The sequence below is a fragment of the Pinus tabuliformis genome, chromosome J (assembly GCF_031772625.1).
Source record: "Pinus tabuliformis cultivar Carrire ecotype Pingquan chromosome J, CPIR1, whole genome shotgun sequence".
NCBI classification, from domain to species: domain Eukaryota; kingdom Viridiplantae; phylum Streptophyta; class Pinopsida; order Pinales; family Pinaceae; genus Pinus; species Pinus tabuliformis.
This window is the reverse complement of record NC_142295.1, coordinates 746,472,690-746,488,923: the sequence shown is the minus strand read 5'-3', so window position 1 is coordinate 746,488,923 and position 16,234 is coordinate 746,472,690. Positions and strand designations below refer to the sequence as shown.

General features: G+C 35.5%; 1 pseudogene; it reads right to left on the bottom strand.

Annotated features, from left to right (window-relative positions):
• Positions 1–11,866: 11,866 nt before the first annotated feature.
• Positions 11,867–12,325, bottom strand: LOC149228875 (SKP1-like protein 1A pseudogene; annotated as a pseudogene).
• Between the last annotated feature and the right edge of the window lie 3,909 nt (positions 12,326–16,234).

Genomic DNA, 16,234 nt, shown 5'->3' with positions numbered 1-16,234 from the left:
TTTGGGTTGGTTTCTTTGTTGCTTAATTTTGTCCCAAGGTAACTTGCATGTAGAGGCATCATGTGATCAATTTCTTTTGCAGTGTATGTAGTGAAAATCTGACTTTTGTGTAATAGCCCAAGGTAAATATAAAATTAATTTCCTAATTAAAATCAGAATCAAATAATAAGTACATACCTATATTTCCTGTGGTTGATGTCTGCCAGATGACAACAAGGTTTTGGGGACGACTCTCCACCCAACTGTAGGCTCAATTGCGCAAGGCTTTGCTACAACTGGCCACCCCTGAGCCCTCAATCAACGTACTACTGCTAGTGACTCCTAAGTCTTAGTACAACATTCTCCCAAGAGAATGAAAGATTGACTCTCGGAATGATGGAATGCAGGAATGCCTCTCATCTTCCTCACCATCTATTAAATAGAACAACATTGGAAGGGGAACCACATGCACACACTCCATGTGTCTACATGCAACTTTCTTTTGATTTTTAGCTTTCTTGTTTTATTTCTTTACTTTTCTTTTGATTTTTAGCTTTCTTGTTTTATTTCTTTACTTTTATTTTGATTTTTAGCTTTCTTGTTTTATTTCCTTCTTTTTGATAGTTTTCTTGTTTTATTTCTATTTATTCTTATTTAGAGTTTTAGTATGGTTATTACTATTTTTATTTTTATTATTTTTATTTATTTTCTTCTATATATTTTTAATATCATTTATTATTTAACATTTATGATTTATTATCTTTATTATTTTTATTATTTATTATTAAGTGATTTATTTATTATTATTAATTATTATTTTTGCATTATTTATTATTTATTATTATGTTTTTATTTATTATTTATTATTTATTATTAAGGGGAGGGATATTACATACTCTCCCACTTTAAGGAACTTCGTCCCAAAGTTAAGTTGAATTATTTATTATTTATTATTTATTATTTATTAACTTCATGTTGCCAACACCCTCTGCTGAACTAGTATAACCAGCAAGCATCAAAAGTCCCCAACACCCCGATAAATCTCAAGGAATCTCTGTCCTTTTTCCCACTTTCGGCACCAGGCTAAGCCTGACCCGGTCTGTATCCTAGTCCAAGGCTGGCCCCAAGGCTCACGCTTGACTCAGACCTCATCTGCCCCAAGGCAGGCATCCGGTCCGGTACTCAATGACCCCGGGCATCTCGCAAGGCTGGCCCACTCCCTCCACAACTACTAAGGTGCAAAGCCCCAGGCATCGAAGTCCTTTACAACCCTTCCAGACTTTGGCATCCCAATCCAATAACAGGCACCTAGCCTAGAACAACAAGCACTTGGCCTCCTCAAGATGGTCTCATAGCTCTTCAAGAGCTATCGATCAAGAGCTATACACAAGATAAAGGAACCACTGGCATATGTAGTGTTGATTGAGTTTTGTCCCCAGCCCATCTGGTGTTATGTATTCTCCCTCGTGCGTATGGGCTCGCACGATATCATCAAATAAACCGGCTCTCTCGGCCCATTTGTGGAGTCCTGTGAATCATCACATCTCAACATGCATCCAATGCATTAACCATACCATCATAGAATCATAGGAAATAATCCACATGCCAACTCTTGCATGTCATCATGAGAACATTCATCTTCGTTAAGCGCAACATTATCACTAATAACGAACTGCATGCTCATGCATATCATAAATTTGTAGGCAATTATTGCATACTTCACCATATGAACACCCTCGTAAGTTAGATCATCAACGTATTTACATCAAAGACATATCATAACTTCACATAAATGAATCACATGTGAATAAGCCTCATAGCATCATAACTCTTAAGCCACATTGTGTACCCTAGTTGGTAGTAGACGTGTTTGTTGTAGTCGAGGTCGTGGATTCAAAACTAGTCATTCAACAAGTTAGAAAAGGCTTTTCAATAATTATTTCGACTTATTTCTACTAGGTAGTTGACCATTTACACCAATGGTATAATCATCTAAGTACATCGTTAAATTTCATATGAGTCTCATCATCTTGAGTCTTAATCTATCGTCATATATTCTTCCTTCCCCAAGGAAATTTTCATGAAATTCATTGTGTAAGATATTACTAGTGATACCATCTTTATTAAATCATCTATCTCAAAATTAAAATCCTTTGATTTTACATCCATTTACCCTTTGGCTTACTGATTCCAATATCGTTGTAAACATTTTTTTTCATCATGATTTAATTTTATATCATGCTTAATTTACTTGCACAAGGATTTGTTGATCCCTGTTGACTTATTTAACAATTAGCACTTCATCCACAGAAATATTTTCTTATCTTGTCGATTTCATAAAGTTCGTAGCTCAATACCGCTTGATTTATTTATCATAAATTTAGTTTCCTCAAGTTGGGCAAAATAATCTTTCTTATTAAATAGTATCATTATTTTAAATTTTGAAATAGTTGGAAACACTACTACCATCATTGTCCATTTAACTGTGAGGTGTTATGTGGAAACAACCTCTTTTAACTTTATGGGAAGTCCTACTCACGAAACGATGAGTCAAAATTAGTCAAGTACAACCTCTATTAATTGGCTTTCACTTCTTTTGTCACTATGTACATAATCCTTCTCAAGCTATCCTTATAAAATTTATAGCAACATTCCTTCCTATCTTCCTTGTTTATTATCACTTGGTCATCATGGAACTTTACACCTTCACATTTTTAAAATATGTAGATCACCATTATGACCATTACCCATCATGTTTCTCGCTACCAGATATTATTATATATTTTTCTCCTAGTCTTCCATGTCTATTAGCTTAAAATGGAAATTTCTTTACTTTTTTCTATTCTGACTTTAATTTCTCACCTCTAGTAATTGTGGTTTCTTTTCTTCCTCTTTTAAACATAGCACCGATATACCTTGGAAATGTTGTTACTATTTCCCAACTTGGGTAATCCTTGATAAATAAATTCATTAAGATGGCTACCAAATGTAATCCTGTTTTAAGACATCCACCTAATAAAATTGCTTGATCCTTCATCTTGTTATCCATAATTTATTCATATAGTTAGTCACCTATGGAAAACTTATAATGCGGCTCTCCCATTGTTATAGATGTTGTTATGCACACAACTTATCTTCTCCAATCATTCTATTTTATCATACCTTCAAGGTTCCTTAAAATGACCTTCATTATTACCATGATTTTTCAACTTCGCTGGTTGATTGCCAATATTTTCTTCCTTAGATATACCTTATAGTGATACCTTTAGAGTAACAAGTGATGATTATACCAAACTCTTTCATTATGTTCTAAAATAGGTTGTCTCTTCTTACTGATTTCTTACTCTTGTTGTGATACTTCTTCGCTACCACTGTAATTATCTGATCCACGTTAGCCATAATCACATGAATTATCATTAGTTATCATCCCAAAAATTTGCAAGTTTCTCCTTTCCATTTCTCCTTAGACAACTTTGACCATCATATGCAATTAACCTTGAATCAATAACCTCATGTAACATTATACTCAACTTCTTAACTTTAATCCAAATTTATCCTATTTTCCATTGAGACTAAAAGATACCCTCCTGTGGTTTATATATATACTGCAAAAACCCAACTGATTCACTGAAGAATGAAGGGAACCTCAATGGTAGCTTGATGATGTTTAGTAAATGAGCAGATACATGTAATCTGAATGGCAATTGCAATGCAAAATTAAATTTATTAGAAGGTCATATTGAGAGAGTTGTGTTCTTGCAATAATATACCCAAGAAATCCCAAGCAACTGCTATCGCTAAAGGAATGAGAACAACAATCCAACCCAATTAGTGAATAGTATGTTCAACATTCAAGGAATGCTATCTCTATGTTTTTAGATAAAATTTGAAGAGTAAAATAATGAATAGATTGCTAGTGAACCATGATCATCTAAAGAGACTAAGATATCAGAGTTTATCCATTGTAAATTGGAACAGATTTCACTATTTTAGAGCACTTTAATTGGTGACAAATTTCAACTTCAATTATCCAAATACTTAAAAAAATGTGTTGTAAAATGAACTAGTGGTGAGTGGTTACACCAGCATTAAAAATTTGTTACAAAAAACATGCCAACAATTATACATCGTTAATTATGGGTAGATTATCACCATCCAAGATTACAAGATTATATATTGTTCCCAATGAATCAATGAGTCATAGCAAAACTATATAGTTTTAATTAGGTGAGTCATTTAGAATACTTAGATTATTGTTGTGATAATTATGCAGTAAATTTTTAACCAGATATGTATTAACCATGCCAAATTTATTCAACAAAGTTTTGAAGATTCTTGATTCATTTCAATTTACTATTTTGTATATTTTTCCCCTACTGCACAACATGCAATCAGACCATTGCCAAATTTGAAACTGTGTGATTTATCATGCAAATTATCAATAATTACTAATTTTTTAGTATTAAAACTTAGAGAATTGTCTCAACATAAAATCAAAATTCCAATGAGTAAAGCTTAAGAATATTAGTGGTAGTATTGTTTTAAGAAGGTACTTGAATTCTGAAAGAAAATACACCATGACTTTTGAAATTATATGTCACACCAATATTAATTTTATAGATTCATGACCTTATGTGCTAAGATAAATTGAAATTATGTGTTGTAGAGTGAAATATTTTGAGTATCTATTTAAGCAATCATAACTTATGTTAGAAGAATTAAATGGACTGCAAAATAAATCGTTTAAACAAATTTATTGAATGTATCTTGAGATTCTTATGGCTATTAAATGATTACTCTAAGGAAATTTAAGAAATCAAATAGCCAAAGAAATATTCCACACCATAAAGAAGAGACACCGCCACCCGACCCAGAACCGGATCGGATGACTGGGAAGGTTATCCCTCCCCAACACAAAATAAAATCATTTTATTAATTATATGGCCCGCCTGCAAGCGCACCTGCGAAGGCAACACCATCCCTCAAATTAAAATACATTTTAGCCATAATAATTTCCCGGATAAGACATAAAATTGCCTGCATAAGACATAAGACATAAGATTGTAAGCTTGCGGCCATGGCTATGCGTGTTCTTGCAAATTCCATTGTTCTTTTAGACAACAATGTCGAGAAATCTGCACACACTATAAGGTCAATAGTATCATTTACATAGTCAATAGTACCATTTTATCATGCAAGGAATAATAATAGCCCAATCAAATATTCTCCACTCACTCAAATAGCCAATTGCATACTTGGTGGCTCTCCAACTTACAAATGTAAAAGTTGTTGGCGTTTGGACCACGGTGTTTAACAACTTGCAGCAATCATTGCAAAAGGGCGAGCAATTATTTTCGTTCATATCAGAAGGAATGAAAATAGATTAGCGGACCTCCTTGCCAATAAAGGGGTGGAAGATAATCTGGCTTTGTCTTAGCTCACACAGAGTTCTCTCTCAACTGTCACTTGGTTATCTCAATGTCATACCCTCATCTCTCAAGTAGCAAAGACTAATATAAAACAACCAAATGGGAAAAGGGGAAGATAAACACGTGACGTAGATTGTTCTCAGGAGCCCATGACGCTTTCTTAACATTTCGCCGATTAGGTTTAGCACTTGCAGCTTATATGTTTGAACATCTGATCTTACTAATCATTAGAAATCCTCTATTTCCTTACCTAATTTTATTTTATGTAATACTAATATAAATTATAAATATAAATATTTAAAAAATTAATTACATTATAAAATAGTTATACATTTTCTATAATAATTAAATAATAAAATTTTCAATAAATAACATGAAGACATATAACCCGGATGCGGGTGTCAGCCTGAGGAGTGAGTAAATCATGCACAGAAGGCAGAGGGCATTGGATCACATCACAACTGGACGGCTCTGGTTTCACATTAACGATCATAAATACTGATGAGATTGAAAGGAAGATGCGTAATGGTTTCAAGTATGGCGAATTTAATCGCTCTGTCCTCTGATCCGGCTGGCGATGCCCTGTATCGCTCCATATTATTCCATGCGGAAGTCTATTTAATGGAGTATTGGCTCCAGGTTTGCAATTCAGGATATGTTGTTTTGAGTTCAAGTGCCAATGGTAGGAAGTCGCCCAATTCTAGCTCTGTGAGGAGTCTCAGAGGTCTCACTTCTGACCAGCGCGCACCCTCTGTCATTTTCAGGGTGGGAAATTCTTCGCTCTTGGTTGTGCAGGGGAAGGTGCGGTGCAAAAATCCTGTCTCGGGCTCTTTTTGGGATTTACTGAGAGATAAGGTCACTGAATTGTCTCTCAATTCAGGAATCACTGGTTCTGTGGCCAGCTTTGGCATTAAGTCTCTCTGTGTTAATCGTTTGTGGTCTCCCCTGCTCATGGCCCCCCGTTAGCGAGGTGTTCCGAGAAGGGGGGGTCTTTGGGGTGTAAGAAGAGGGCAGGAAGCTCGGGCCAGAGCGGTTCCCCCGCTAGCTATAGTTGCGCCACCCTCTTCCCCCTCAGAGGAGTCTGACCCCTCTGAGAACAACCATGTACACACCTCCAGATTCACCTTTAAGTGCAGGCGTAATCAACCGCTTATTTCAGTCATTGTAACGGTGATAGTTTCTGAGGAAGATGAGGAAACAGACAGCCTGGAGGCGGACCACGGGGAGCAAGTTCGAACCCAGAACGCCCAGATGAATGATGAGGACGGTAATGAAGAAGCCCCTCCTCCGGATGACATTATTCCAGTTGCTCCTGCTGATAGATTGGCTACTCATTCGCATCTGATTCCTCCACTGGAAGTTCGTCTTGAAGATATGGGACATGGAATTATGCTCGATTGGCTTCCTCTCCCACACGAGGCCAATGATAGCGCACAAGGTGAGCCTCCGAAGGCTTAGTACTTGTTGCATCTTTTGATCGATTTTCATGTTTTGGGACCCTTTTGTGGTGGTTCTACTATATGCGTGGCGCCTAGTTTTGTCAGTGGGTTTGGGATCTTTCAGAGCTCGTGGTGTCTCCATAACTCTGGAATTTGACGGTCTCCTTACTCTTCTCTGTAACACTGCTATCAAGCAGCAAGCCACAAGCCACAAGCTTATGAGTTTCTGGATTCACAATTCTGCTTGTTGCTGTTCATTTCGATGGGTCTCTTTTTGTAATTCAGGTGGCAACTTGCACCTGCTCTGCTTATGTTCATTTAGATGGGATCTCTTTTTGTAATTCAGGTGGCCACTTGCACCTGCTCTGGTTTTCTGATATAGGGTGGGCTCATGCATCCTCAGAGGTTAAGTCCTCTTTGTAAATATTTTTCCACTTTTTAATACAATAGTTTAGTCTTTACACAGAAAAAAAAAAAAAAAAACATGAAGACATATAAATATATAGATTCTACAACCAACCTAGTTACTTTATCATAATAAATAATATATCAATCCTAAAACTTCAATCGTGTTAATATATATTAATGTAAAAACTTGAACCGTGATGCTAAGTGTTATTTTAAAAAAAATCATCCCTATGCCATAATAAAATCCTTTAAATAGTCACCGGATATGCCGTAATAATAAACATTTATGTTAATTTTAACAAATAGTCACCGGATAAGTCGTTTCTAAGCATTAAAGCAATTTTTTTCAATTTGTTTGCATCTGAGAATAAATTTGATAATACGAAGTACATTGTAAGGTTTTCCACTATTTTTTTTTAAACTAGCAGAGTATAATAAGGGCAATTTGCCTGAACTTCTTATCCATAAATGGGAAGAATATAAGCTTGATATCGAGGAGGATTTGCAGCTATTACTTCAAAATTTTAACCTTTAGAGGAAGAAGAGAATAAGGTATTCCAACATAAATCTTCATGCTTAATTTTTCGTCATAATTTCAATAATTATAGCCTTAAACCGAGAAATACAGAAAAAAATTCAAAACTAAGTCTCGTTTCAATATTTTGGCCTTACTCCGAAAACATGTGAAAAGGAATTCCAAGCTAAATATTGGAATCTTGGTAGGAGCTTGCAGTAATAATCACGCTGCACTAAATTTCAAAGCGAACTTTCCATAACAATCTCAAAATTGTAGGCTTAAGTGAGTGTGACTAGTTAAGCTTTAAATTATTAGGTAAAAAAAAAATAACCACACATAAACACTAGATAGGAAATAGTTAAATGATGAGACTTGGGATAAAATCCATGAATTATTTTATTAAAATAATTTAATAATTCCATGTTATACATGCGTTTTTCTTACTTTTTCATAAGTATTGCAAATGGGACAACATTATCACAATAAAGACATCAACTATAAAACCATTTTAATGTCTAACTCACTACGCTCTTTTAAAAAGCCAGTACCTCTTTTTGCATGTCTATCAACGTTTATAGAATGACTTTGAATGTCAATGAGCATTACTTGCATGCGATTATTTTATTTCTTTTAATTTAATAGTTTCTTTAAATTAAATTGAAAAATATGATTGGTTGTTCTGTGTACTTGAGGCGGATTAATGACTCAAGTGGTCATGGGTTTGAGAGTATTTAAACACGTGTGGACACCAAAACCAAACTGCAATCAATAGATGCAACCACGTCTTGTCTTGCTCTATAATTTTCGAATTTGGGCATGCGCAGTTTTATGGAAAGTAATTTTCATTGTTGGGCATGCGCAGGTCTATGGTCAAAATGAAATCCTAAAATAACATTCAAATTTCCCAAAATATTCGTGGTAGAAAACAGGAAGCGTAACGAAATAGAAGACACTTATTTTAAAAATATTTGTCTTAACCAGAACCAGAAGCCACGAGAATGGAACTCTTAACCTTCACACACTCGGAATTTGGGCTTTACTTCTCATGATTTTTTTTTGACGCTAAATTTGAAAAATAAACTTCGTCCATTCAAACATGCACGCTTTGATTTTGAGTATATATAGTTATTTATTTATATATGTTACAACCCAAAAAATTAAAATATGTACCTTCTGATAGTGATTCGCACTTAGTGCTCTGCCCTTGAAGCTCGTTCATCCTTTTGAATGGAGATTGTTGGCTTTGTTTCACCAACACACCTATGTTTCAGAAATGTTATCCGCTCTGTTTTGCACTGGCTTGCTCTAGGTGGTTAATTTCATAAACAAACTACATATAAAAAACAACAAAGAGACAGCACAAACATGCAAGAAATCTGCATACTCAACGAAGAACAAACGCACAGACAAAACAAAGGGAGCGTTCCACATATTCAATCAGAACACACCATTGGATCCTAACATATATATACACTGCTCCATCCCATCTTTTCCCTCTCGATTTTACCTTTAGACAGCGGTCATGTTTTACTAATTTTGGATCTTGGAGATTAGATTCTTGAAATTTGACATGAAAAACCGATTCCAGCCAATGAAAACAAAAATATGCTAATATTGGAAATTACTCATAAGAATGACTTTAAAAATGGACACCATCAAAATATAACTACGCAGTTAGCATGTACTGAATAAAAAAAATTCGTGTATAGGGAGGGTTTGTAGAACATGCTGCTTTCCTGGAAGTAACCATTCTGTAACTTTCAAAACAAGTCAAGTTAAAAATCCCAACAAAATGATTTTTTTTTCTAAGATGCCCATAGGCCCTAAGGGTTGAACCTCACTCTAATACCATATGTAATAGCCCAAAGTAAATATAAAATTAATTTCCTAATTAAAATCAGAATCAACAAATAAGTACATACCTATATTACCTGTGGTTGATGTCTTCCATATGACAACAAGGTTTTGGGGACGACTCTCCACCCAACCGTAGGCTCAATTGCGCAAGGCTTTGCTACAACTGGCCACCCCTGAGCCCTCAATCAACGTACTACTGCAGTGAATCCTAAGTTTTAGTACACCATTCTCTCAAGAGAATGAAAGATAGACTCTCGGAATGATGGAATGTAGGAATGCCTCTCATCTTCCTCACCATCTATTAAGTAGAACAACATTGGAAGGGGAACCACACGCACACACTCCATGTGTCTACATGCAACTTTCTTTTGATTTTTAGCTTTCTTGTTTTATTTCCTTCTTTTTGGTAGTTTTCTTGTTTTATTTCTATTTATTCTTATTTAGAGTTTTAGTATGGTTATTACTATTTTTATTTTTATTATTTTTATTTATTTTCTTGTATATATTTTTAATATCATTTATTATTTAACATTTATGATTTATTATCTTTATTATTTTTATTATTTATTATTAAGTGATTTATTTAATATTATTAATTATTACTTTTGCATTATTTATTATCTATTATTATATTATTATTTATTATTTATTATTAAGGGGACGGATATTACATTTTGTCCTTGAGAGTGTCTGCTCCCTGTGCCTCTGAAATATCTTCCTCTTCCTCTTAAACCATCTCTTTCTCTCGAAGAATCTTGGGCAAGATTCTTTTATTTGTGAGCAAGGCGAAAAGCCTTTTCAGAAGAAGATATGATTGAATGCATTGTAAAATCTGTGTTGTAAAAATACTTCTACTGTCAAAAATATGAGTTTTTAATGTAAAAAAATTGCACTGTAGTGGCAATAGTTTGAGTTCTTATGAAAACCGAGAAACAAGGTGCACATATAGCAGTTTCTAAGGCTTGTCTTGGAAAACAATAAATAATATCACACAACCAAGTTCCAATCCACTTGGAGCACAACCAACATTTGGGCACACCAACACTCCAACAAATACTAATCCATTTATCATGAGGCCTTTTGGGAAAATGACATGGATCACAACCTTTGAAATATTCACACCATATATCAAAATGCAGTCAACAATATATATATATATATATATATATATTTAAAATAAAAATGTTATGTTATTTCTTTTTATAAAAAAAAGGAATATAAATACATTGAACTAGCTTGAATATCATTGCTTATCAATACTACATATCTAAAGCATGATAAAACTTTTCATCATTAAAATAATTTATATTACACTCATTTTAATTTGATTTTATAAAAATAATGATAGATTAATTACTTTTAACATAAATTTCAACCTGCATTCTAATTACTACACTTTAACTTAAATTTAAATTTATTTTGAAATTAATATTTAATTATATTTATTTTTTGAATTTTTTGTCAATATATTTTTCTCGAATATATTTTTCTCAAAGACATTAAGTTTGGTTTAAAAACCTACATCAACATACAATATGACTACCTACATAGATCCAACTTAATGCCCCATTTAATGAGCAAAGCAAATCTGTTGAGGTTCAAAGCTCTTTTATAGTAAAAAGAGATTTTATCCCATTAGGTGCTTGGTAGATATATTAAGAGTGATCCAGGTTTGTTAATTTAAATTTCATTAATATAATTTAAATTTTTTAATAAGCTTAAATCATTTGTTTCTTTCTTTCTTTATATAAAATATATATTATTAAATCATTTGTTTCTTTCTTTCTTTATATAAAATATATATTATTAATTGATATTCATCTGAAAGAATAAATTAATAAAAAATAGTTCATGTGAGCCTAACAAGGTAATCACTCTACACAATATTAAAAAAACCTCACAGGAAAAATAAAGGTGGTGTATACTAACAATGTTGCAGTACTTATCTCTCTCACAATTCATCCCCTATGTAAAATTTCGCAATATATTTTTCATTTATGAAACCAAAATAACAGATTGAAAAAGGAGCATCTGTGATAATAGTTACAGTCATACTGATTTTAAATTTGCAAAAACTCATACTGGAAAAGGTCAAAGTACCAAAAATGCACCCAAAAAAACGTAGAATGCATAAAGAAATGTGTACTCTAAACCTAATGACATGCTCTCAAATTCATGGTCAAACGAACCGAATTGCAGAAAGGGGGGTACTCTGCCATTGGAGAGTGATTTGACGATTAATTTTCATACAGAATGTTGAAAAGCTCACGTATCTGTTCAGCGGATTTCCCTTTCAACATATCAGCAATAGTTTGACACATCGTGTCCAAAAGGTTTGTGACCACGAGGTAGTTGGCAGCCTTCGTAACTTCAAAGAGTGTTGCGCGATCATCTACCAGAGCTCTGACGAACTCCTCATCCCACGTTTTGACGGCATCGATTGATACAGTGGGGGCATCAAGAACATGGTATCTGCAATATTGAATAACCAGACCTAGAATCTTGGCAGAAACGAGAGGCAGAGGAATGGTAATGTCGGTACCCAAGTCCTCCATCATTCTCTGTATGATGCCTGAAGTCGATGCCACCTCTGTTTCCACCTCAAATATTTTGCCATCGCAGCTCTGCAATTTCACAATATCATTCTTATTATTATTGCATACTTCCTTGGCCATAGGGATGGCTGATTCATCCATGATCTCAGCAAGTGGAGAGATAGACACGATGAAGTGAAAAAGATTGGATTTCTCTGAGATGCCTTTGGTGATGGCAATGGTAGTAGCGTAATTTTGTTACAATATTTATAGAGAGGCGAATTCATATGAATGGAAAAATGAATGAGCACGACGGCTGGTACTCTTCCATATTTGTTGCCGACACATGTGGGTACTCTGTAATCAAATGGGTCCATTTAGGGCCTTCGGTTACCATGACATCAGCATTGGAGACATTAGAAGGTCATTGCAGTTACTTTTTGCTTGTTGAGATGGTTTGTTCCCATAGTTCTGAGGGTAGGTCAAATTTGTCATATGATTTTGACTTTTTGGAGTATGACTAAAAAGGTGGATATTTTCTTTGAATGGGATTTTTTTGAGTTATTGAATAAGGTTATAGTAAATTTGACTAGGTGGAAGAGTCAAACTTTCTGAGTTTAAGGTGGTGATTTTAGTCATATAGATTTGGCTGCTCATGGTATTAAATTCCATAGATTATATGTGATAAATTCTTTTAAAAGTTTTAAAAGTCTCGGGGATTCCCAATATATTGTGCCCTCATTTTGGGTTTTCCATGGGTTGCTTTATGTTAAATCATGGTTTTTTTTAAGCCATAGTGATTTCGAGTTAAAATTTATTTCACATATTATTGTTATAATTATTTCCTCTCACGATGACATTATTGACAATAATATAAAATCTATTAGTTATTTTTTTGAGTTCATGTTTTCTAGGTGAAATCTATTTAATGTGTTACAGTTGCTAGAATTATTTTCTCTCACCTTGTTGGGCAAGAACGACTCTACACCCTAGTATGGTGGTAAACCTCAAGCGTAAACATTTGACATGTCATGTTTAACATTGAGCATTTTTAATCTAATGTGTCCTTATTTAAAAATCAATGTAATTATTATTATGTATAAATATAATATAAATTTAAAATATAAAGAGGTTTCCTAACACTCAAAAGAGAGGTATGGTAAATAAATGAAAATATAAATAAACTAGAGATATGGTAAATAAATAAAACCTCCTTTTATATTTATTCCATAAACCTCCTTATATTTAAGAAAACTAAAAAAATGTTGTATTTAGGTGAAGCATATAGTCCAAATACCATGAGACAAATTATTATTAATACCATGGGCCAAATAACATATTTATAAAACAGATATGGTAAATAAATAAATATAAAATAAGTATAAGGTGGTATGGTAAATAAATAAAAATATACAAAATAGGATTAGAAAACAACATCTAATTATATACCAAACTTATTGGCCAAATGCCATGGAAAATACCCCGGATGTGGGTGATTGAAAGGATGGGATGTGTGTTTAAATGCGGCCACCTGCCAGCCATGCGCAGTCGAAAGGAACACACATGGGCACAGGCTTGTTTTCAGCCACGCGGGAGTGGTCTGTTTGACATATACGAGGGGAGCTTAAATGCTCCGTCCACCCTTGTATGCAAGCCAGGGTCCGGCTCCTCGGCTCACATGAAGGTTGTAGTAATGGCGGACGGGTTTCGAGGAGCAAGCAGGTATGATAAATGTAGTGGTGGGTTGGGCTTCACTGCGCCTGTTTATGGTCTGTTTATTGTTCAACCTCAGGGTATGTTTATGCAACCTCTGGAGCTGCGAGCAGCTCCAAGCGACTGCCTTTCCATCTGAGCCGACCCATTGCCTGTTCGTGGTCTCCCTGGGACTGGTTTGATTCTCAATTTCATTCTGTGCTCTATACATTTGGGCCCTGCAATCATGGTTCGGCCTCGACAGTGAATGCTCAGCCATCGAGGCACCTCCCGTGGAGGATCTTTGCGCCCTCCTATAGCCAAAATTTCTCCCCATTGCTGCCATTTCGATTTCCATCACACCCTTGAAGCCAACCCCCTTCAGTCCAGTCAATTCCTGGATTCAACCGCTCCTGATTCTGCTTCCTCGCCCGCCTTCGGCTCTGCCATTTTCAATTTCAATAGTTCTTTGAACTGTCCCCGTATTAGCGCCCATGTGTCGGTTCTCTTCATCGAAGAGTCCCCTGATGGAAGCGATACTAAAGACTGTCGAGGGAAGCAGCCAGCTGACGGCTCAGAGAAAGTCATGAAGACGCCCAATGCAGATCTAGGGAATGTCTCAAAAATCCCTCTGGCTCAGAGGCGATGATCAGCCAAAAATAACATGTCAACATGGAAACCGCTCCAACTGCAGCGGAGGTGGAGGAATACGGGTGGTGTCGGGTGGTTGAGGAGGAACCTGAAGAATAGTTGCGCCTTTGTTCCAGGTCTCTACGGCACATCTGTTAGGACTTTCGGCCTCTCTTGTTGTTTTGATTATGTTTTGGTTTTATGTTACTGTCTTTATGCCAATGCTGATGGCAAACTGTCTATGTTTTGGTTCTGGAATCATTTTTCTGTGGTTGGGAAGTGTTTTTTTTCCCCTGCGCGGGATCAGTCTGTTGCTCTGCTAGCACCCCTGCGAGGGTTGGTTTATTTTTGGTCTGGTTCAGTACTCGGACATTGCAGTCTCAGCTGTTCCAAGCTGCCATTACTTCCAGGCAGTTGGTTCTTTCTCTTTTGAAATGATGTAACTGTTAACTATTTATGTATATAATAGAATAATTTTAACGAGAAAAAAAAAATGTCATGGAAGATAAAAGAGATATGATAAATAAATACAAATATAAATAAACTTGAGTTATGGTAAATAAATATACCCTCTTTTTATATTTACTTAGTAAATATCTTTATACTTATGAACGCCCAAGAAAGAGGTTTTATTTAGGTGAAGCCAATTGTCCAAATAACATCGGCCAAATTATTATTAATACCATGTAAAATAACATTATTAACCATAACATTGATATTAAAAGATGAATATTTCTATTATTATTAAATCTAATATTCATATTAATATATTAACTCTAGATATATATGGGAGGGAAGAAAAAAGACATAGAGTGATAGAGGTGGAGATATAGGCAGTGTGATAAGGGACTAAAGGAGAGGGGAGAGAAGAAATGGAGAGAGAGAAAGGGAGAGGAGTGAAAGAGATAGGGAATTCTAAGAGAGGGAGAGGGAGAGGGAGTCACAAAGATGGAGGCGGGAGAGAGTGAAGGAGATAAGGACGGAGACCATGAGAGGATTGGAGGGCAGAGAGAGAGAGAGATGGGGGAAGAGAGAGGGAGGTAGGAGAGAAAGGGAGAGAGAGGACTTGAGAGAGAGGAGGAGAGAGGGAGGGATAGAGAGATGGAGTTGAAGGGGGAGACAGGGATTGAAGAGGAAATAAATATGGAGTGAGAAGTTGAGATATGTAGGGAGTGAAAAGCGAGAGATGGAGATAGGGAGTGTATATTTAGGGGTCAAATAAAGAGAGAAAGAAGGATATATGGAGATAATTGGGGAGAGAAGGAGAAAGGCAGGGATATAGTAACATAGTTAGAGAGAGAGAAACACACAGAGAGTGATGGGGAGAGAGAGGATTGGAGGGCACAAGGAGAGGGAGTGAGAGAGGGATAGGGGAAGAGAGAGTGAGGTAGGAGAGAAAGGGGAAGAGAGGAGGGACAAGAAGAGAAGGATAGAGGGAGGGATAGAGAGACAAAGTTGGAGGGGGAGAGAGGGACAAATGAAGAAAGATTCAAAGAGTGATAAGAGGAGAGAGAGGGAGTGAGAAGGGAGAGATGGAGAGAGAGTTTGTATGTCTGGGGGTGAGATAAAGAGACAAAGAAAGAGATATGAGAGAATGGGTGAGAGAAGGAGAGAGAAAGAGGGAGGGAGGGATATAGTAAAAAAGTTGGATGGTGAAGAGAGAGAGAGAAAGAGAGAGAGAGAGATAGAGATTAAGGGAGAGAGAGGAAGGAAGAGAGAGAGGATGTGAGAGAGTGGATAGTGTGAGGG